At 43.1% G+C, this 24,455-nt stretch overlaps 1 protein-coding gene across 7 annotated transcripts in view; it reads left to right on the plus strand.

The window, feature by feature from the left end:
• Positions 1–24,455, plus strand: part of WIPF1 (WAS/WASL interacting protein family member 1) — a 119,031-nt gene that overhangs the window by 18,690 nt on the left and 75,886 nt on the right. For 2 of the 7 annotated variants that reach the window (XM_025849967.2, XM_025849960.2), the window contains exon 1: positions 23,662–23,747. The exons of 1 other annotated variant lie outside the window; for it this stretch is intronic. The gene's annotated coding sequence lies outside the window, so the exon portion shown is untranslated. Of the gene's footprint in view, positions 1–23,621; positions 23,748–24,455 lie in introns of those variants that run through there. 4 more of the 7 variants (XM_073882239.1, XM_025849982.2, XM_025849975.2 and 1 more) reach the window with 3 other exon arrangements.

Consider the following 24,455-nt stretch of genomic DNA (forward strand, 5'->3'; position numbering starts at 1 on the left):
CTTGGTTTCCTCTTCCATAATTTGGGGGAGGTTGGAGATGCTCCCTCTGACCTCCTTCAGCTCAAACACCCTGTGACTCTCTTCAGCCTGAGAAACATTTTCTGGCAGGAAAGAGAGGCTGCCCAGAGCTTCCTTCTCAGGCAGCCAGTGAGTACATTCTTTCCTGTGCCCACATATGGAAGCAATTTCTAGATTATCCAAGGCACTTGTGCTGCTGAGCTCAACCGAAACAGAAGAGCTCGGCGGTGGAAAGTGGAAAAAAGAAAAAACCTGCCCCTGTTTTCATACCACTGTGGGCTTTCCTATCTGCAGCGGTCCGTGCCGTCTGCCTTCCCCTGCTATCTCAGGGCTGTGCCAGGGGGCTTGGGGAATTTCACCGATAAAATCCTGATGGAAACAAAATGAGTGCCGAGCTCATGGCTTCTCCTCAGAGGCCAAAGGCCGCTCTGTCTTTCTCCAGGGGAAGCTTTAAGGCTGGGGGCTGGGGAGGAGCAGGAATTCCTGAATTTTGTTCCCACATTTATTGTGATCTTTCTCTCTGGTCTGTTAAAATGAAGACTATTAATGGCTGCCTTCAAGGTTCTTTGTAAAGTTGAATTGGGAAACATTAGCCAAGTGCTTTGAAGGGGAGAATGTTTTATTAGTTCCTCCTCGGCCTAAACGAACCCTTTACTAACTAAAGTTCCTCTTCTGAACTCCTGGGGCTTTTGGTAGCAGTTGAGTAGTAACTCTTGTAAACTGGAGGCCCTGGGGCATTGACTCCTAAATTCAGGTCGGGAAAGTGACTTTTCCTGGAGCATGACCTTACTCACAAAGCCTCGTCTGTGGCCCGTTTCCTCCCTCCTGCTTTTCACTCCTGACCTTAATTCTTGGGGAAGGAGATTATTGAAAGGACATGTTTATAGAGAAATGCTTTTTGTTTCCCTTTCAGTCTGTCCCTAACTTCTCTACGGCCTAACCCCCGACTGATGTGAACATTTAAAAATTAATTTGTAAAGCAGAGATACTCTTCCTAGAAATGGGGTCTGACTGATCAGGAATCTATGAATGTAAACACCCACACTTGTTAAAGCTTTTGTGTCAGTGTTCTTATAAAGATCCGAGGTATCCCTTCCCCACACTTGCCGGAAAGATCTCTCAGAATCAAGACAGGCTGAGGAATGCCAAAAGACTCTTAGCAGGGACCCCATTTTCTTTTTGTTTTGTTGCTGGGTCTCTGGTGCAGAGCCTTCTGGTTAAAGCAGCCCTCTCATTCCCTTCGCGTGTTTACGACTGGTTTGCCTCACGGAGCGTTGCCGGTATGGAGGGCTAGACGTCAAACATGACACGAAGATAGAAACACTTATCGGAACCTTGCATATCTGCCTGCCCTATTTCAGGACACTCAGATTAGCTCTGCTTGGCTACAATTATGGTTGCAATTCCATACATAGATTTCCCCCCATGGGTTCCCTGCCTGATTTAAAGTAACTCAACTCTGTAGAACCATAATCGAGAATGTTGCAGCCCCATCTCTGTAGGATTGTGTGCTAGATTTTCTTCAGTGCTGGTCAAAGAAGGTTCAACTGACCTGCCTCCTGTTGGCTAGATGCTAACAGTCTGAACCACCAGTCCGGGAGACGAGTCCCTGAAGGCGGGCCTGTTCCTGCCACTGGCATGTACAGTATCAACCTGGGGCCAGGTTGGGTGCTCTGCACCAGCCAGGGCGATACAGCTCCCGGCGCTGCTGAGAAGATGAAGACCATTTGTGTCACCCCCACCCCCACCCAGACACCAGGCTCCCCCTGACCGGGAGGGTTGAACCCACCCCTCCAGGGCAATTGCCCCCAAATCTCACTCCCCTGCAACCTGTCCAAACGTGAAAACCTCCACTCTGGGAACATCCACTACCTGCCAAATAACAGTAATAATAGTAGGAGCAAATGTTTATGCAGCATTTACTGTGTACCTGGCTCTCTTTTTATTATTCTTATTTTACCAATGAAGAAACAAAAGCACAAAAGATTAGACAACCCTAACATCACAGAGCCAGGATTTGAACTCAGGCAGTCTGACTGTGGAGACTGTTGAGAGTATACTTCCTCTTCTTTTTTTAAGATTATTTATTTGTTTATTTGAGAGAGAAAGAGAGCAGAGCAAGCAAGAACACAAGTGTGGGGGGGGTCAGAGGGAGAAGGAGCAGCAGACTCCCCGCTGAGCAGGGAGCCCGATGCAGGGCTCCATCCCAGGACCCTGGGATCATGACCTGAGCCGAAGGCAGACACTTAACCAACTGAGCCACGCAGGCGCCCCTAGAGTATACGTCTTTATACTGAAGAAGAATTCTGCCCTTGTGGCTTCCACATGGTGGTTCATGTTCTAATCCCTGTAGCCACAGAATGACCTAATTTTATTAACATAGGACAGAGCTGTAATATTTGAAGACAGTTATCACATCTTTCTTGGTTGTAAAGCACCACACGAAGCTCTCAGGGAGTTCTAGCCTGGGTCTCCCTCTTCCTCCCAGAAAAGCACAAAGAGTGCTTTATAATTGTCCATCAAATCCAGACACTTGTGACAGGCAAGGGAGCACTATTAATAATGATGCCGGGACAACAGGCATCAATGGGGACTGTCTGGGCAGACCAGGATGTGGTTCACCCTACCCCCGGGCCATGGCAGGGATGCCACCACTTGGAATGCCTTCTGAAGCCTGTCCAAGTGGATTTTGGGAAAGTTGAGCTAACTGCACACAGACATACTATCAATGAGAGATGAGGTTTCAGGAGTCGGCCGTTAGTCAGACTTCCAGCAGTGGAAAAGTGCTGGATGTCAGGTTGAGTCCCATAACTGCTAATGTTCTCAGTTTTCACGTCTGTAAATAGAGGTTGATCATCTGGAGGTCCCTTCCAGTTCCGAGTCTCTGATCCTGTGTCAGCCTTCCTGATCCAAGCAATGGTCTCCATCCTCGCTTTAAAGCCACGAATGTGGACGATGAGGTTTTTCATCCCTTCTCTGTCAGTTTAGCTGCTCTTCTACCAGCGTTAGTTGCCAAACCCTAGAGGTAGATTTTTAGAGTGCCAGCAGGATCCCCTTATCTAGCCTACTTTTGGAGTGTCAGTGAAATCGTGCCACATACTAAGAATCTTCTTTAAATAATGCTTTTCTTCCTGAGACAGCCCTGGATTCTGTCAGTACAAACACAGGAAACAGAAAATGGCCTCCATTGGGGCACCTGGGTGGCTCAGTCGTTAAGCGTCTCCCTTCGGCTCAGGTCATGACCCCAGGGTCCTGGGATCAAGCCCCGCATCAGGCTCCCTGCTCCGGGGGGAGCCTGCTTCTCCCTCTCACATTCCCCCTGCTTGTGTTCCCTCTCTCGCTGTGTCTCTCTCTGTCAAATAAATAAATAAAATCTAAAAAAAAAAAAGAAAAGAAAGAAAGTGGTCTCCATTCAAAGTACCTGTTGACTTAGGGAGAAATTCCTTTTTATAAAAAAATTTACCTTTTATGTTTCCTAAAACCTGTGTCTGTAAATAATTTCAAAATATTTTCACATAATTTATCTCAAATCCTCAAAATGGCCGTGTAAGGCGGGTATTACCTTCATCTTCCAGATACTGAAACAGAGGCTCCAGGAGACGAACGGCCTTGTCTGAGGACACACAGCTAGTTAGCCGTGGGACTGCAGCTCCGACTCGTGTCTACAGGGTCCTATCCAAGCATCTTTGTGCTGCACCAGTAGTTTTCAGTTTGTTTGTGTTTTTTAAGCATAGGCCTCTTTTTTTTTTTTTTTTTCCCAAACAGAAGCGGGGCTTTTCTAGGTGAGGTGGAGTGTGCCAACTCACGTGGTGCTCGGTGAGGGGCTCTGCGAACCTCCCCCAGAACATGTTTTGAACAAGCGTGCACCTTTCCAAGGTGCCTTACACTGCTTTGCTCATTTCAAGGGTACAGGATGCTCGTAGGATTCTGCACAGTGTCATTCCGTATGAGCTTGTTGTATTTAGTGAACGTCGTTGTGATTCTGAGTTCCTTGGCCCAGCAGCCGCGCGTCTCGTGTCAGTTGCAGGAACACCGTCCTTGCTAGCTGCGTGTCTCCCTCCTCCCTTCTCTCCCTTAACCTCTGAGCCTCAGGACCCTCCCCACCCTGTCTTCTCTTGCCCTGCTGCGTCCCAGTCCCATCTGGACCACTGACAGAATCGCATGTCCTTCCTGGATGTTCCTTGGCTGCCCTCCTCGTTCACCATTCACCCTACTACCCAATAATTACTAAATACCTATTGAAGAAAATCATGGGAACGGGCCGGCCTAGCGACTGAGGAGTCCCCATCTTTTCTACAAAGCACAGTGCCCCTTCGCTTCCTTGTGTCTGAGATGATTGGCTTCACCAAGATCATCTCCCGGGTTCCTTCTGCTGCAAAATCCTATTGCTCGTATGCCAGAGTTTTCTCTTCCCTAGAAGGTAAAAATGGGTTGCCCGGCTCATTTTCATTGCCTGTGTAGCCTGTCCTCTCTCCCACAACCAAAGCACAGTCCAGTGCCTCCCCCAGAAGTTACTCCGTGGACAAGGAAAAGTTAGAGAACAAGATTTTCTGTTCTCCTGGGGCGCTGGGTCCCAGCGAGCCGTGGAGCAGCATCTATTTGAAGAGCTCTCTTAGCTAGGGAAGAAAAAAAAAAAGAATGGGAAATATTTCCCATTTTTTAGTTCTTGATTTTGTTCCCTCTCAGCAGTGTTTGATAGGGGTTCATGGTCAATCTCACCGGCTGACAGGACATTGACGTTTATGCTTCGGGTTCTGTTTCTCTCGCTTAGTGTCTGTGGAGTTCTGCAAACACTGGCAACTGATCCTTCTCTTTCTAAACATACAACATTCACACTGCCCGATTTTCCAAATCCCCCTTCTTTAAACTCCATCACGTAAGAATTATTAATTAGAGTTTTAAAAGATGTGATACATTCCCCCAAAAATATATTGACAGTTTTATACCAGACATCACTCAGAAAATTCAAAGTAGTAGTGCAGTATAAACTGTTAGGAAATATTCCTGGCATTCTGGTTGTTTTTTTGTTTTTTGTTTTTTTTTAATTTTTACAAGAGACATACTCTGCTTAGGCCATAGTTCTTATGTAATAATCCTTTTTCTTTCTGAAAGAGCCACAGTTATTAGAAGTAGCAATCCAAAACTCTGCCGAGCCATTATACATTTATCAGTCTTTTTCCTCATTCTGCAAATGTACGATTTTTGTTGTTTTTTTTTTTTAATAATCTAGCCATATCCTGGATTATATAACAGTGTGCGTCAGCTGTCTCCATGGGGCATCAATATTTTGTGTGTGTGTGTGTGTGTGTGTAATTGATTAGATGCCTCGGCTAAAGGCATGAGTGAGTAGCTATTTATTTCTACTAATTCTATTGGCCTACTAGTCAAAATTGGCCATTCTGTTCTTTGGGTGATTCTTCACACTGAGCATTTGATGCCCAGTCCAACTAAGCCAGGAGCCCCCACAACATTCCAGTCCCCCCTAAACACAGCAACCCCCTGTACTCATCCACAGCTGTGGATCTGCACTGCTGGTGAGTAAGAGGAAATGGAACAGCAGGGTGGGTTGGCCATGGGCTAGTTTCCATTCATGTGGTAATGTTCACATTGCATCCTTGGTTGGACTCCTTAACTTTCATGTCAGACCAGGAATCCTTAAAAAAAAAAAAAAAGGAAAGTCTTGTCATTGGAAAATATCTTAAAACCAAAGAAAAGGTCAGAGGAAAATTGTGATGTGCTGTAAATGGATCTGGTGGTATGAGTTCCTCTATGTCCTTTAAATTCTATTGCTGTTTTCTTAGGTCTGCTCGTTAGAAACATTGACTTGTCTTCACATGAAATGTATTTGTGAAATAAATCCTTATTCCCTTTTACTTATATATTTAGTTTATTGCAATTACATGCTGTTATGTAATAAACCGCCCCAAACATAGTGGCTTAAAACAATAACCATTTAATTGCTTACAAGACTGCAATGTGGGCTGAGCTCAGCTGGGCAGCTTTTCTGCTGCTCTTGGCTGTAGTCAGATGGGGGCTGCATTCAGATGGCAGGTTAGCTGGGTCAGGGCTTAGCTGGAAAGCAGGGATCGCTGGGCGTCTCTTTTTCTTCATGTAGTATTAAGACCTCTCACTCACTCTCCAGGTGGCCTCTTTCCACATGGTCTCTTCAGCAGGGTCGCTGGACTTTTTATAGGGTGGTTAAGATCACAGAGGTAGAAGCTTCCAGGCCTTCTTAAGGCTGAGGCCCAGAACTAGCAGGGTGTCACTTCCATGGCTTTGTTGTTGTTAAAACAACAGCCCAACTCAAGGAGAGGAGACCATACAAAGTGTGAATACCAGGAAGCATGCTTCACTGGAGGCCACCAGTGGTACAGACTACACCATTCTTCAGTCAAATGATACTTATCAAGTGCATGTCATGCACCAGGCAGTGAGTATATAGTGGTGAACAAGCAAAGCATGGTGCTTGCCCTTATGGAGCTTATAGTCTATGGGGAGCAGAGGAAAGCAAGCATCAGAAAAATACCATGCAGAGTCATGAGTGCTGGAATTGGAGGAGTGCTGGGCGCCTTGGGAGCATGGCTTGAAAGATAGAGGAATCATCCTGGAGATGGGTGAAGAGAATTGTTGGCAAAAGAACAGCATGCTCCCAGGCCAAGAGACAGGTGCAAACATGGTTCTTCTGTGGAACTGAAAGAAGTTCTGTGTGGCTAGAGAGTCAGTGTGGACAGTAGAGCTGCGTGGGTGTGTTTGGTAGGGGGGAGGAGGAGTCACACCTAGGGTTTACAAAATAAAAGGAATTAAGCAGGAACCTCATCACATATTGAAAGCCTGGTAGGCCATGTTAAGATGATTAGACTTGATCTCAGTCATCATGGGAAGAGGATTTTAAGCATATCTGCCTTTCAGAGAGATCACAGCTACAGCAGGCTGAGAATAGAGGTACGTGGGCTGGAGACCCCCAGGAAACTGTTTTGGGGCCAGGCAAGTGAGAATGGTGGGTAGGCAAGGGGATAGAGCCCGGGGCATGGATTCCAGAGATGCTAGAAGGAAGAATCTCCACATCTTGGTGATGGATTGGTTATTGGAGTGAGTGAAAGGAAAGAGGCAAGGATGACCCTCAGGATTCTGGCTTGGGCAGCTGGTGATGGTTTCTTCCACTCCAGTAGGGAACCCTGGAAGAGGGGCAGGGGTGGATCCAATTGGAGTGGGCAGGTAGTACCAACTGGAATGTACCAAGTTTGATTCCTTTGGGTCCTAGTCTACTGCAAACCTTTCTCAGACTAAAATATTATGTTATCCTAGGTGCTTCTTAATTTCTACTCAACATCCACACCTTTCAGACATGCTTTGTTCCTTTTTATTTCTCTCCTGCCTCCCACGGACCTGGTCTGAGGCAGGAGTGTCCAGGGAGGGCACCTTCTTGAACCTTTTTTTTACTTTGAGGGTGGTGGGTGGTAGACACTGGTGGTGGAAAGTTATAGGATTTGGGGTTGTGGGCTTGCAGAGAGCAATTCGGGTTATAGGGTTGAGAAGTGCAAAGGCAAGGGGATTTGAGAAGAAACTGGGAAAAGTAGAAGAAAGACTCAGGCCAGTAAAAGAAAGTTAAGAAGTGACTAACGACACAATAAGGGCAAGGAAAATGAGTCACCTGAGGAGTAAAAAAGGCAAAAAAAAAAAAAAAAACGGCGAAGAGAGAGATGGCTCCACAGGCTGTGATCTCCATCATGGAAAACTCTAGAATCTTTTTTTTTTCATGCCTCCTTTTTACATCTGCATTCTATAAGTTAGAAAAGTAAAGTAAGCCTTTTTTATGAAAGCCTCAGTGGACCTTCAGATAAGCCTTATTGTTATATAAAAAAGGAAATGATCAGTTAACACATTAAGGTAAACTGTAGTCCTTCTGTGGAAGAATCCTAAGAAAAGGAAGGGACATATACAGACTGTTAAAGTGAATTTTTAAAAAAAATTGTCTATTCCCAAATGATCTGACAGAGAAATATCTATAGCCTAAGAGAATGGAGAGAGAGCATGTCCCCATGATCAATGTTTAATAAACATAAATGGTATAATAAATTATGCATGGAGGAATTGTATAAAGCATTAAACAATGAAGGATAAATAATTTAAATGATTAAAAACTGCCTCTGTCATATGTTTGATGTATGAAAACTCTATTTGAATTTTCTCTTCAAGGAAATGGAGGATTTTTTAAAGGGAATTTTTCAAAACAAATTTTTTTTTAAAGATTTTATTTTTCACCTACTCCTTTAGTGGTTCATTCAACCAACTATTTTTTTAAGATTTATTTATTTTAGAGAGAGAGAGCATGCAAGTGAGCATGGGGGATAGGGAGAGGGAGAGAGAACCCCAAGCAGACTCCCCACTGAGTGTGGAGACTGATGTAGGGTTTGATCCCAGGACCCCAAGATCATGACCCAAGCCAAAACCAAGAGTCAGATGCTTAACTGACTGTGCCACCCAGGCGCCCATTAAAACAGATTTTGAAGGAGAAAATCATGTGGTGGTCTGCCAGGAGAGGCTGTTGAGCACAGAAATGCTGACTTCCGTGATCCTGTATCTTGTGCTTCTCTGGTAAATGCGTGCATAAGTGCCTTGCTGGGAGATGATATCCTATCAGACCATCAATGGTGGAGGTAGTGCCCATCTAGAAGGCTGAGACTCGAGATTTCTTTTTAGGTATCCAGAGAAACTTAGTCAGGGTGCAGGGGTACAGTGATCTCTGCTTCTATATAGTCTTAAACTTCCCGGATTCCTGGGTGAGAAGTACTGTCTCTGCACATCCACTGCCTCCAGTAAACTTCTCTTTCTGTCCCAAAATTAGAGTAACTGGATGGGTTACAACCAAAGAGGCACCTGCAAAGGCACACCTCCTTCTTGTGGGCCACCACCCTATAGTTGAGGGGAGCCACATTCATCAAAAGCAGCATATTATAACATGCAGTGGCTAAGAGCATAGGTGTTGGGGTCAAACCTATATAGGTATGAACCCACTTTCTACCATTCACTAGCTTTATCACCTTTGTGCCTGAAGCTCAGTTTCCTTATTGGTGAAATGTGTTCGGTAATACCCCAAAGAACTGTTAAGCATTAAATAAGATACAATAGCTTAGTTCAGTATTTGGAACATAGTAAATGCTCAATAAATGTTTATTATTAACCACAGAATTATATATTGAGTGTTTATCTTCCAGTCTCAGAGGAGTACAAAATCAACCAGTAGGACCAGAGCAAAAACCCATAAACCTGGGAAATAGTCACCACCGAATCTAAATCACAGATCATAAGCTGTGGTCTAAGTGCTGATTCTGGAAAGTTAAGTATTTTTTTAAAAATTGAATTCAGCTACCTTAAGGCAAGGGCATGTGTGCAGTAGTTAACCCCAGTGCCCAATATTTCCATTGGCTTATACCAGCCTGCTTTTTCTTCTCTACCTGCTCTGATAGGAGTTTATCACCTCAAGCTGAATAGTTAGTTCTATAAAGTTAAATTGTTTCCCCCTAAGTTTCCTAGCTCCTTAAATGTTTAATTTAACTAAAGCATCTGATTGCTATGTAGCCTTAGTGGGGATGGGGAAAAAATCTTTTTTTTATACCATCGAATAATTTTCATAAGATTAAGGGCCCCACATGCCAACAGATCTTCCAACAGTTGTTTACTTTGTTGTTATTCCAAATTAATATTTACCTAACACCCATGTAGGCATTATATTGCCCTGGGACTATGACCTCTCCCAATTCAGAAGATGATTATCTACAGATATAATTGCAGCCATTTATGGTTGACAGTCTATAAATACACATGCTTATCAATAATAGTTCAAGTTCAAAATATTGGTGCGCCAGACAGTGGGAAACTGAAGACTCACTGTAGGTGTTTGAAAACATGGCTACAAATACATTGACATTTCTCCTCATGAGAGGTGAGTCTATGTCCTTTTCCTTTGAATCTGGTGGGAGTAGAGGGTTGTGACTAATCTGACCAAGAGACAGTGACAGAAGTGGCCCCATTTAACTTCCAAGGCTAGGTCCTGAAAGGCCATACCTCTGCCTTGTTCACTGGCAACGCTTGCTTTTGGAGGATTGAGCCACCAAGTAAGAAGTCCAGCTAGATGCTGGAGAGGCCACATGTAAGTGCTCTGGTTGACTGTCTTGGTTGAGCCTTTCCTTTAGCCTTCCCAGCCTTGTATCAGAAATAAATGAAGAAACCATCTTGGAAGTAGATTCTCCAGTCCCAGTGTTCTCGCCTGTAGTTTATCAATGATCCCAGCTAAAACCACAGATGTTAGAGAACAGGGAAGGGTTGTCTCCATCCTGACATTTCTGAATTCTTGACCTACAGAATCCATGAGGATAATGAAATTAGAGTCATTTGTTACACAGCAATGGATAACTATGGTACTCACCTAACAGGGTCACCTGGCTTTCTATCTTGGGTAGTTGCCATATAACACATCATGGTGTTTGTAGGATCTTGACTGTAAGAACCACCTGGTTCCCATCAAATGTGCCATATTACTGCTAGGTTTTTTTTTTTTCCATACAAGGTAAACATGGGAAAGTTAGCTAATTGTTTAACGGATATTTATTGACTCAAGGTGAAAGGTGACAAACCAAGCTCTTCTGTGATTTTATATTTGCTTGGAAGAGTGTATTCCTGTTGTTTTTCATTTAGCAGTAACTCCGTGTCACCACCTCTAAAGTAGAAATAACAGCTTTCCTCAATGATGATAAATTAGACAATGCATTAAAAAGCACTTAGGTTTTTTTTTTTAAGATTACACTGTTGATACACATAAACACTTAATATAGTAATTACTTTAGGTTAATGGGTAACACTAATAGTTTGTGCTATTAAGAATATTTATAAAGCAATCTGAGCAAATACAGGAAGATTGGATTATTAGGGCCTGAGGTAGCTAGTACTTTAGAAGCAACTGAACTGTAACAGTAGTCTTCATACTTCCATCTGGAATCAGTTCAGTGGTCTTTTAATGAACAGTTCAGTCTGAATTTTGAAAAATCAAGGTGTGGCAGTTCACAAGGCAGACCCCTTCTAATAGGCTGTGTGGAGAAATCTTTATTCTTTCCAATTGCTGCCTTTTCAGCCCAGCCAGCAACATAGAAAGCCAGCTCCCTGTGGTCAGAAGTAAAGTTCCTAGGTTAAGGTGACAAATCCACAGCACACGTGACACCAATTAATTAGCTTGTCTCTGTACACATAAGTTCACCAAAGTTTTGGGTTCTTCTAAGCTGTGTGGCAGGCACCTGCTTGGGCATTTCTCACTGACCCATCCTTCTGAAGAGAGCCCATGGGCATGTTGAACCAGAACAGAAGTCCCCAGCACAGGTATGCCTGAAGACAGATTGGGTGCTTTCTATGTGTCAAACTTTCTCTCTTGTTTGGATACCTGTCTCTCTGTTAAAAATATTGTCAGGAGGTGTACTGTTTATGTTCAATCCTAAAAAGAAAACAAAAAATGCTAAAGAGAGTCCATCCTTTTTGAGAAGAGCGATCAGATGGCGTTATGATTCAGTGGAAGTGGAAGGGCCAGGAAATACCTCCATATACAGGAGATTGAGGAAGGAGGGACAACCAGAGTTTTATATCCAGATTCAGCCTTAAGGTCTATAAATTACTGGACTAGTTAACTTAGAGTCTGAATTAGCATTTTTTTCTTTTGAATCTCTTCTTTGTGCATACACAGAGTGAAGCCTTTATAAAGCTGGTGAGCTGGACTGTTAAGACAGAGGGACTCCTCTGCTCTTTATTGTTGGGAGGCAGTAATCTCTCATTCATTCAGTAAACACCTACAAGGTGCAACGCCCCTTTCTCCCTCCCAGGAGGATGTAGGGTGTGAAAGGAGTGTGTAGTAGGTGACCCGTACTGTGGAGTGAGGGGGCGTGGCTCTACCTGGGAGGGTCTGGAAGGAAGAGGCTGACCCCTGACCCAAGGCCAAGATTGGCATCACGGGAGACAGTGCCCTAAGTGTCAATCAGCTATGTCCTGAGAGGGGGAGCGTAATTTATTTATTTTGCTACATATTCCCTACTTTTTAAAAGAGATGATAAAGCGGACTGTGGCAGGGAGTGTGTCAAGCATGGGACTGGTTGTTGGGGTAGCACAATAATGCTGCCAAACTCTGTGCTAGTATGCCCCAAACTTCCTGTCTCCTTCAGAGAGAGACACGAAACTCTCATAGGTGCTGGACAACCACAAAAAGGGGTTTGTTCCCCCAAAAAAGAAAAAAGTCTGTCTCAAATCTTGACTTCATCAACTTGGCAGAAGGAGAACACGGGGGAGGGACTGCCCAGAAGGAGTTGTGTCCATAACGGAGCCTTAAAAGTCACTGAAACAGCAGCAACTCTGCGCGACCGTTGTCAGAACTGGAGAAACCATGTGGAGATTGACTTTTCTGGCACAGTGCCGTTGGGAGAAGTCAGGGTTTACAGTGGTGGCTAAGGGAGAAATGGCGTCTGTTTGGAATTACTCTTTTTTTTTTTTTTAAAGATTTTATTTATTTATTTGAGAGAGAGAGAATGAGAGATAGAAAGCACGAGAGGGAAGAGGGTCAGAGGGAGAAGCAGACTCCCCGCCGAGCAGGGAGCCCGATGCGGGACTCGATCCCAGGACTCCAGGATCATGACCTGAGCCGAAGGCAGTCACTTAACCAACTGAGCCACCCAGGCGCCCCTGGAATTACTCTTGATCACGGTTTCCTTGGTTGACCTTCAGATGAAGTGGCTGGCTGCCATTTATGGGCCCTGGCATGTGAAAAATATGTGTTTTTAAAGCCTGGAATCACACCCACTGTGACATGCTGGTGACAACCACAGATTCAGGTCTCTCATCTCCAGATCCCCGGGCCGGGTGGCGGGGGGGGGGGGGGCTTGCCGTGCTCATGCGGATAGTGGATGAAAGGGCTGTCACTGTGTACGTTATTTTCTGCGTGTTTCTCCTTCAAGAGTAAAGAGTTGGCTTTAGGTAAGTAAAATATGCTGCTCTACAACTGCGCAAATGAGAAACGTAATGCCAAGGTGTGTCAGTCCACAGTTTGCACCGTTTGGTTGGGAGTTCCTAGAGTTTTTTTCTTTTTTTTTTTTACAATTTGGGTAGCATCAGGCAATTTATCATTAATGACAGTGCAGGGCAGTGGTGGTGTTGCTTTGCTTTGCTTGTTTGTTTGTGTTTTGGTAACCTTAAATCCTTGTCTTTAATCAAGCTAGATGAATTTTTTTTAAAGCGGAAGTTGTACATTAAGTGGCACACTACTTGTCACAACTTCTCTTCTCCCTGCAGAATCCGTCTTGCTTAGGAAGACTTCATACCTATAAAGTCTAGTTACTAAGAATTTCAGCATGCTTTAATGAATATTAGAGTTGTGATAATTCTTCAATTAAAAGGGAAATAAAATTTGTTTTTAGAAAATCAGCTCATTGTAATATACCATTTACTCCTATTTTGCCTACACTTCCATTAGTTCTTATCCATTATTAATGATCCACAGTGCCCCAAGGTTAAAATGCAGTTTATATAAAATGTTAAGGAAATATGTTTCAAAATAAACACACTTCTGTTATTAAATACAAAGAGATCTGATCGTTTTTGTACATAAATGTGTCTTGGAAGTTAATCGGTGGATATTATGTTTTTAGCACGATGAGTAAGTATATCATTGGGAGATATGCAATGGTAATTTAGTAAATAGCATCTTACTTTATATTAGGTACTTCCCAGAGCACCAACTTTACTTCTAGAAGTTGCTCAAAGGCAAAGAAAATAATAGATACTGAAAGACAAAATGTAGTGTTAGCTGTTCAAAATGACTGTGAGTGAAGTAATCAATAAAATCTTGGGAGATGTTTATCTTTTGAAAGTTTACCTCCTTTACAGAATCATGTAATTCAGCCCTGTCTGCAGGCACTTCAGAATCCAAATCATAATCCAGAAAATAGAGGATAAACACATGTGGTTGAGTTTGATGTTGCTCAGCTGAATTAATCTCAAGACCCTGCTTGGTCCAGATTCTGCTTGGAGTCTCATTCAAAGAAAACATCAGAAAGTCAGAAAGCCTTGAAGAATAACATATCTCTTTAACTGAAGTTTTTCTAAAAGGCACGACTTAAAGGTTTTATTTTTATTTTTTATTTTTTTTAAAGATTTTATTTATTTATTTGACAGAGAGAGACACAGCGAGAGAGAGAACACAAGCAGGGGGAGTGGGAGAGGGAGAAGCAGGCTCCCCGCTGAGCAGGGAGCCCGATGCAGAACTCGATCCCAGGACCCTGAGATCATGACCTGAGCCGAAGGCAGATGCTTAACGACCGAGCTACCCAGGCGCCCCACGACTTAAAGGTTTTATACTTCACACCATATAAATAGCCTCTCCAACATTCCACGTAGACATCTGTTCCTTCACCTGCACTCATGGCTGCTGTGAAACCTCTCTTTGTCTCTCTCATCCACATAGTTTTTCACTGGCCATGAAACTTGCCTCATTTTTTTTTTAAATTGTGGAGATAAAATTCACATTCTAGTTTCCTTCTTATTTTTTATCAGACACAAATACATCCAACTCTTTCAAATTTAGAAGCATAAATGCTACATCATGAGTCCAGGCTCAAAGTAATCATTAGAGATTTTCTGTTCTACTTCCTGTATAGACTGGGCCTCTCTAGGATGACTGGATGATCTGTAGCTCCACTGCCCCTGAATCCTGAAGTTTATTTCCTGCCTCATAGCACCGTCAGAAATAAAACTCGTTTGACTCCAGCTGCATTCCTTATGAGAAATTCTAACATAGAATTTCCTAATAGTAAAATTTCCACCTGCCAACAGTAATAGTAGCCACCATTTATGCACTGCACTGGCTAAGCTCTTTGAATGTGGCATTGCATTCAACACGCATTAAATTATCCCCATGTTACAGATGAGGAAACTGGGACCCAAAAGCATAATCACTGCAGCTAGTAAGTAATGGATCTGGGATTTGAACCCAGGTAGTTTGATTCCAGAATCCCTCCTTTTAGGAGTGACGTGAGCTTGTTTACCAATTCTGCCCTATTCTATGTGCTCTTAACTGTAGAAGGGAGGGATGCCTCTGAATAGGAAGATTGTGCAAATGGGCAATTAATTAGGTATTCTCTTGGTCCCATGTTATGTGTATACGTGAGGAAAACACAGGTCCTGAATCAGAGCTACAAATCTGCATAATACCCATTCATGATCTCTCCCAACACCCTTGGTACGCTTTTGAATTCTTTATACTGACTTGTATTCTTCTAGTTTCTATTCAGCCTGAAAGAAAAGAGCCACAAATGTGTGAGAGTATCTGGGTTCTGTCTATTACCTCTGGAGTTCTGTATCTAGAGGCTTCTTAAAACTCATCCTGGGTGAATGGCAAGGCTTTCTATGTGTCCCTAGCCAGTCTTTTTATGAACAAGGGAATTTGCCAGATCCTTTCAGTGTTTTGATCAGCAACAAAGATGAGTGAGGGGATATTTGGAATTCAACTGCATGATGTTGCAAAAGGCCAGTTTCGTTGTTGGCATCAGACCCTCAAGTTGTGCCAAAGAAGAATCACTATGCTAGGTAGGGCTCTGGCTTTGAAGGGCTCTGGCCAGGGGTCTTGACCATTCTGGCTTAGATTACATTACAGTGGCATAAACAAATATACCAAAGTGCAGTGCATAAGCAAGAGAACTTTCTTGACCTTTCCATCTTCTTTTAGCTGCTCCAATGGCTCAGAAACGTGATGCATGGTGTCTTTTTGCATGATTGTGAATGAGGAAAGCCTTTGGCATGACATAATGCTCCCCAAACCCCCCAGGGTCAGTGTAGAAACAATTGCTCTGGGGTCTGGCTGAACTGACCTACATTGTGAAGCACTGACTGCCAAGGGCGTGCCTCACCGCAGTTTATCCCTCAACAACGCACATGTGGTGTGCATGGGTTTGGGTTTCTCTCGGAGACAGAACAACAAGGAGACAGTTTTGGTGGATACTGGAAATGACACTGGACTCTCAGTCATAAGCTTTGGGTTTAAATCCTGGTTCTATCCCTTATTTACTGGTTTGAATAAATCCTTATAACTCTTGGAAACTTGGTCTCCCCTTTTGTGTTATGAAAACAATTAAAAATAGTATTTAACTCATACAATGTTTATGAAGCTAAATTAATTTTTAAGAATGTGTTATGTTAGAACAGAAACATTTTTTAAGATATTTTATCACTTTTTTGTGGCCAAACCGGGATCTTAGTCCAGTTAATTGAGAGTTACCAGCAGGTTTTCAAACAGTTGCTAACCGTTTTGTCCCTATTCCCTCCTTCACACGGTCCTAAGAGTCTCCATGAAAAACTAAATGTGGAATTTTAATGTTAACCTTCATTCAAACACATACACATATACAAATACACACAAACAGTACCTGCTTAGATATTCTTTGGCCAGAATTTCCCCATCAGCCCTGCACTGATATCAAAGCTTTAAAAAAGTGGAAACCACCTAATTTTTGAGGTAAAAAGTAGATTCTTGTCAGTTACTGTGCTTTTTAACTAGACTGAGAAGGAAACTGAGAATTCTAGCCTCTAAGTGCGTCTAGTAACATTTTCTCATTTGAATTTCTCAACTCTTCAGAGGATATGTTTACATTCTTGCGATCTACTGTTGAGCTCTTACCTAATTCCTAATTCTAGAATAGCCCGAATGATGAAGATAAAATAGATTGAATAGAATGATGAAGTCCAGTGACTGGAAGTGAGGTAGCTGGAAACCTGCCCTTACAGCCGCCCTTCGGCAGATACTTCTACAGATCTCCAAAGTGCCTGCGTGTCTCAGAGGCCTGATTGCAGAAGCATTCCCTGGGATGGCCCTAGCTGTCTCCCAGACACTCTAGGCTGTCCTTCTACCCCACATTTACCCACATGATTTGTGAGCCATAGTCCTTCTTATAAGAAGGGTGGGAGGGAAGTGAATGGAGACCTGGCAGCATACTCTCTTAGAAGGGTTTCTGATTTCTGTGTAATATTATTAGCCTCCCCACATAGACACAATTTATTATTATTAACATGATCCTACCATGAAATTTCCCAGAACACTGGACTGACCTTACCAATAACAGGGTTCTTCTATGAGGTTCTCTGATGTTTATCAGGAAAGGTCACATGTACTTGATTTTTAGAACAAAGTATAAGTAGGATTTCTAAACCATTACATATGAAAACACACACATGTAGCCAGGGTAGAGGGTACTACAAAAATAAAAAGCATGGTGAAACAGCAAAAGTCAAGAAAAGGGGAAAAATGAGAAGAAAACAGTATAACAAGATAAATGATAAGATGGCAATAGTAAGACAAACATATAATAATAAGTGTGCCTAGCTGAAATTCCTTTGTCAGTGACTCACAGATTGATTAAAAGGATAATCAAGCTATATGCCATCTCCAGGAGTCATATGTATACCAAAATTAAAGAGACAGGCTGGTGAATGCTGACTAACAAAACAAAAGTAGGGATGATAATATTAATATTAAAAAGTGTAGGATTGCCTGGGTGGCTCAGTCAGTTGGGCTCTGACTCTTGGTTTCAGCTCAGGTTGTGATCTTGGGGTCACGGGACTGGGCCCCGCATCGGGCTCTTGAGCTCAGTGGCCCTGTGTTCGTCTGCTTCTCTCCTTTCCCTCCCCCCCTTCCCCTCCCCCTGCTCACACACACTCTTTCTAAAGTAAATAATCTTTTCTTAAAAAATGTAGGATTAAATAGTAAAACTATTAAACAAGACATAGAAAAATAAGAGATATAAATCAAAAAAGAGTCAATAATAATGACCCTTTACGCACTGACCGTTTTAGCACTGAGTTAGATAAAATCTGTTAAAAAATACAAATAAAATAATACAAATAAAAATATAAATAGATAAAAATTTCAAAACACACAAAGTTTTTCATAATCATAGTGGGAGACTTTAATAAAATGCTTTCAGAATTTAATCATGTAGGCAAAAATACAGAGGAACTAAAGACTTTTTTTTTGCACAGGTGGAGTGAGGGAGGGGCAAAGGGAGAGGGAGAGAGAATCTTTTTTTTTTTTTTAAGATTTTATTTATTTATTTGTCAGAGAGGAAGCAGTGGGGAGCAGCAGGCAGAGGGAGAAGCAAGCTCCCTGCCCAGCAAGGAGCCCAACACGGGACTTGATCCCAGAGTCCTGGGATCATGACCCGAGCCAAAGGAAGGTGCTTAACCGACTGAGCCACCCGGGAGAGAAAATCTGAAGCAGGCTCCATACCCAGCACAAAGCCAGACATGAGGCTGGATCTCATAACCCTGAGATCATGACCTGAGCCAAAATCAAGAGTTAGACACTTAACTGACTGAGCCATTCAGGCACCCCAGGAACAGAAGTTTTTAATAACATCGTTATCATTATTTCCCTAACCCAACAAATAGGAAATACACCCAATTTTTTTTCGAATTTCCACATCCAGTGGGGTTATTTCCTGCTCTTTTTTGTTTAAATACACACAAATTTTTTAGAGAACATGAACCATTTACAAAAATTGATGAAATACCACACCACAAAGAAACTTTTTAATTAACCAAGAAGTAGACATACTAGCCACATATAAAAATAACATAGCATTGAAAATTAACACAAGATGGTTCCTGCCCCCCACCTCCATCCAAGCACTTAGAAACTAAAATATGATCCTTTTAACTAATTTTTGAGTGAAAAAGGATATTACTACTGAAACGATAGACTATTCTAAATAGTCATCATAAAGAATATGATGCATCAGGGGCTCCCCGGTAGCTCAGCTGGTTAAGTGTCCAGTTCTTGATCTCAGCTCAGGTTTTGATCTCAGGATCGTGAGTTCAAGCCCCATGTTGGGCTCTATGCTGGGCATGGAGCCTACTAAAAAAAAAAAAAAATATGATGCATTTAAATGTGTGAGATAAGATGAAAAGTATACTTAAATTAAAAGTTAAGGGTTTATTTCAAAGGACTGGAAATCAAGCTTGTATTTTAGGAAGCTAATGAATGAAAAAATAAAACAAAGTAGCAGGAGGGAAATAGTTAAGGGAAATTATTTACCTTTATTAGAAAAAGTCTGAATTTTCTGGGGCACCTGGGTGGCTTAGTTGGTTAAGCATCCGACTCTTGATTTCGGCTCAGGTCGTGATCTCAGGGTCGTGAGATTGAGCCCTGTGTTGGGCTCCTCGCTAAGCAGAGAGTCTGCTTGGGATTCTCCCTCTCCCTCTGCCCCTCACCCCACTCGTGCTCTCTCTCGATCTCTCTCTCTCAAATAAATCTTTGTAAAAAAAAAAAAAAGCCTGAATTTTCTAATAAATTAGAAATAAATCAGGTTGGGCGCCTGGGTGGCTCACATGGTTAAGCGTCTGCCTTCGGCTCAGGTTATGATCCCAGGGTCCTGGGATCGAGTCCCGCATCAGGCTCCCTGCTCCTTGGGAGCCTGCTTCTCCCTCTGCTTCTCTCTCTCTCTCTCTCTCCCTTTCTCTCCCCCTCTGTCTCTCATGAATAAATAAATAAAATCTTTAAAAAAAAAGAAATAAATCAGGTTGGCAGTAGGCAGAAGTACAGTGTTAACAGGAAAACTGCTGGGGTGAGCCTGGAAAGCTGAGTTAATGGGATAGGAGACACTGCCCCTGCCCTCATTGCCACTTAGGTTTGGTCAAGGTGAAAATCATGTGCAGAAAATAATTAGGGAACAGAATTATGTTCAGCTAAGTGCCCGTTTCTGAGGTATAGATGGTACACCTGTCTGCATCACGAGTAGCCTTACTCCCTGAGTCTCTGGCATCAGGCAGAGCTGAATTTCCATGTTGGCCTCAGACTTATCAGAGGTCTCTGGACAGATTATTTAGCCTCTTCTACTTGGTTAGCTTGTCTGTAGAGTGGGGATCTGTAAAGTGGCAGGTGGGAAGGCCTTTGTCAGTGGCTGCCTAAAAAAGTCAGGGTAGCATCTCTTCCAGTCTCTTCTGGAGGCTGCTGAGATCATTAGGGCACATTCAGTATCTTAGTACATCTTACACAGGAGTGGGCCGGAAAAGGGTGTTTAGAATAGCCAAGTTGTGCCTACCCGGATGAAAAGATTGGGCATTTCATCTGTGACTTTGTGAAATATGCCCGTAGTGAATGGTTGAACAAGTCTCCATCCATTAAAAGAAAAAAAATCTGTAAAGCACAATGCTGCTGAAGCAGGAGTGGTTCATGAGCTGGAGAGAAGATCCTGGCCACAGAGAGAGGAATGCTCAGTTCTGCCATGCTGCAATCGGTTGGCTTCCTGGAGTAGGAAAGGCAGAATCACAGAGTCCTTCCTGACCTGCCTCTGCTAGGTAAGCACCATGACTCCTCATCAACACGAGTGAAACCTCATCCTCACCACCCTTCAGCAACAGCACTGGGCTCCTCAGGGATGATGGTGGATTCGGGAGATCTTGAAACAGTGACATGGTAAACATCAAAGGAGTCAAAGTAAACCCAGAACAAAGTGGAAAGAATTGAACAATCCCCGCCCCCCACCTTTTGTCTATATTTAGGGCTTGATGAGAATTCGTGGTTTGAGGTAAAGTTAGAACGTATCCAGGAGTAGGTAAAAATCTTGGGGTTTTTAAAATGTCTGTAGATGTTACATATCAAAGCACTTTAATCAAAATACTTGTTCAGTGGGGGGAAAATCAGTGAAAGTCGTTAAATGATGCCTGTGGTCCAAACAAGAATTTAACTGATGGCTGTACTTGCTCCATTCCCAAGACACCGTCAACTGTAAGGTCTCCATCAACTCAATGACAGGAAAGGAGGGGGCGGAAAAAGACATAGTACTAAATGTACACCCCGATTCCAGGAATGTTAAAATATGAAGGAGAAAAACACAACCAACACAAATATGCATTTTCGAATTAAGGAAATGTAATTTCACTCAGTTGGCGATTTGGTGTTTTCTTGCTGGTAGAGGCTAAGACTAATTTTATGAAAGCAATTTAAAAAAAAAGATTTTTACGAACACATGGGGCAGAACTAATGAAAATTGAAGGCAAAAAGTGTTTTTCAGGTCCGTAGGTTTATCTTCTTTCCTTCTTGTCAAGACAGAAAAAAACAATCATGGACAATTGGAGAGGTATGATACATGATGAGCCCAGAGCATCTTGTAATGCCAGGAACTAAAGACGGGCTCAAAAACAAAATTCAAAAAATATTAAGAGGAGTGTGTCAGAGGAGCACAGGAACCAACTGAAAGACCAATAGTCAAAGGTGGAGCACTTCCAACAACAAAATAAATCAAGTAGTGTTGAATTGTAACCCAAAGTATACACTAAATATCTATGAGGTCATACCGATACAAATGAATGATTGAATAAATTAATAAATGAGGAGAAGAGACAAATCTTCCATGCAGAAGAACTCCAAATAATTTGTATAGATAACTCCACCCTCAAGATTTTCCTTCCAGAAGATACAGTAAGGAAGGAGGTGAAACCTGACAAGTAAGCCGTAACTCCAGTCTTATTGTGAGAAAAACGTCAGAGAAATCCCAATTGTGGGACATTCTGCATAAAACCAGTACTCCTCAAAACTGTCAAGGTCATCAAAAATAAAGAAAGTCTAAGAAACTGTCTCCACCAAGAGGAGCCTAAGGAGACATGATGAGTAAATGTTGTGTGATGTCCTGGCTGAGATCCTGGAACAGAAAAAGGACATTAGAGAAAAAACTAAGGAAATCTAAATAAACTGTGGGCTTCAGTTTATAACACTGTATCAATATTGGCTTATTAATTGTTACTTACATATCACTCTAAATATAAAATTTCAATAATGGGGAGACTGGGTGCGGATGGGTAGGAACTCTGCTCTCTTCTGGATTTGTCTGTAAATCCACACCTGTTCTAAAAAATAAAGTCTGTTAAAATTTTTTAAATACCAAAACAGAAAAAAAAATTTCACAGGCCAGGTTAGGGATTTTAAAGGAAAATTATAAAGCGTTTTGTTAAGACCGTTAAAAATTCCACATGGAACGTGGCTTGAGTAGGACATACATCACCACGTAGTTGAAAACTGGAACTGGTAGTTTAACCCAAATTGTGGCCCTTCTAAATACATTCAAATGGAGTCATTATTATTTAGCGTCTGTGTAGTATTTTGTTTTTCCAAGATAACAAAATTTTACCGTTATTCCTATTTTAAAGCTAATGTCATGCTTCTAGCCATCTTGACTCAACTGGCTAACTGTACAGTTCAATCAGAAAACCAGCCATCAGCTGTCAGGCTGGTGAAACAGTTATGCATGTTTTCAGAGCCAGAAATGTAACCATGTGCTGAGACTCCAGAGCGCCACTGTGGTCCAGAGTCCTGATCTCAAGACTCCTTTCCTTACTCGGTGTTCTCACATGGAAAACTTCATGGGGGAATTATAGGGTAATATTTTCAAGACTTGGAACAGTGAGATTGTCTACAATTACCTTTCTAAAAAACAACCAAAAAAGAAAATCCCTTTAAAAGCATTTTTAAGAAAAGAATTAGGCTAGGGTAGCCAAACAGAAACAACTTTGGGGTTTCTGCACTGAGTCAGGTTGTACAAATTGCAGACTATTCCCCTCGGTCCAGGACATGGTTTTACTCCCACACACCGCTTCCTACATCCGCAAACTCCTTATGTGTGGACCTCCAGAGAGCTAGCGGAATCGTGAAAGGAGAGAGGAAGGCACTGACTGCAGGAACAAGAAAGCTAGGAACAGCACCCTGCCTCAGCTCTTGTCTCCCTGCTGCGGCGGGCACAGAGCGGCATACCGGGGCTCTGGCCAGGCCAGCATCAAGGCCACCCACTGCCAGGGCTTGCATGCCTCCAAGAAACCACCACCATCCCGCAGGGAAACCAAAACCTGGCATATTTTGGAGACCATTGCGGCGGCGGGGGGGGGGGAGTAAAAATGTCTGCCAGTTATTTAACCTGGCAGATTAAATAAGGCAGAGAGTACGTGGCTTTGTTTGCTGAACCAAGAATGAGGACACACGGTCTGATACCAGGACTGAATAGACTGGATGTGAACTTGAGACTGGCCAGGGAAATTTAGAGTGAGTAGCTCTTGTCACTGCAGGATCCAGAAATGTGAGCTGAGTCCTGGGTGTGCTTCTCCGTGGTGGTGCCCTCCAGAGAGGAGCCTGGGGACCTCCTAGGTGCAGCGCCATGGCCCAGGGCCGGTCTCTCCTGGGCAGGACTGAGAGCGGCAGTGCCGGGGCCTGTCCAGATGACAGCAGAGCACCCGGGGCTGTGCTGGGAGCAATCTGCCCCTTCTCAGCTGCTGCCCCAGCCCCATGACGGGGGACCCTGGGGCTCCAGAGTCCCTGTCTCTCCCTTACCCCCCGACCCCTGCGGGGTTCCAGGTGCCAGGAGTCCAGACCTCATTCTTCCCTGCCTTTCTCCCAGGCCAGTCGTCTCTTTACCTGTGTCCCAGGGATGCCTAAAACAAGCTGGGGGACCCCTTCGGGGTGACAAAGATTCCTTTAGAAGCAGGGTTACCCCAGTGTGAAGCAGGCAACGAGACGATCTTATCACATGCCTCCGACCGCTGAGGGAGGCCATCAGAGACGGTGCAGTGAGGAAGTATAATGCACATGCGACATTTACAGGAAACCCGCTAGAAGATTGCAGGGGAACTTGAGAACTTGTCGTTTTCGGCGGATTAAAACAACACAGGTTAGTGCTTTCTATCCCCCCTGAAAAATCTCTCAGAGCCGCTCTAAAAGACCTAACTGGTTCTCTTTCCTGAAGCTGTCTCTTTTTCTAATGTGAAGAAATTGGCTCTGGCTTTGGATGTGAGAGCCGGGGCATGGCTGGGAACTACACTTTGTTAGAGGAACAAACACGGAGCCATTATTGTGAAAATGAAATTCTCATAATCTCTTGCTTCCCTCTTTGCCTTTAGAAAACAAACCTTCAGATGTTTATGAAATAACTTATGTCTTGGAATTCAGCTAAGCCTCCCCTCATGTTTACCTATTAGCACAAACCTGAAACAGGACAAATCAGCTTGTGTTCACGGGCGTTCGCCGGGCATTCAAAGGGCGGTAGAAAACACTGAAACATTGTGTGTGAAAATATGCTGCAGGTCTAGACGCAAAAGTTTGTTGTTCTTATATACTTTTCATCTGGTAAAACGAATCTTTTGGCTTGTATTTCCTGTTAAAATAATTTCTCATATTTTTATAAATTCTTAGTTCCCATTTGTATTTTTTCTGCCCTCTTCCTTTCTTCCTTCCCTTTTTTCCCTTCCCTTCTTCTGCTAACATAAAGCAGGAGTAGAGAAGAAGGGGTGGGGGGCAGCTTGATTGTGAGATGAGGAAGTCCCCCGCCTGCACCCTGGTGTAGGCCAAGCGTGGGGTGGGGGCCGGGGTTCCAGCGGCA

The sequence above is a fragment of the Callorhinus ursinus genome, unplaced genomic scaffold, assembly GCF_003265705.2.
Source record: "Callorhinus ursinus isolate GAN/ISIS: 27379988/994484 unplaced genomic scaffold, GSC_fseal_2.0 scaffold2, whole genome shotgun sequence".
NCBI classification, from domain to species: domain Eukaryota; kingdom Metazoa; phylum Chordata; class Mammalia; order Carnivora; family Otariidae; genus Callorhinus; species Callorhinus ursinus.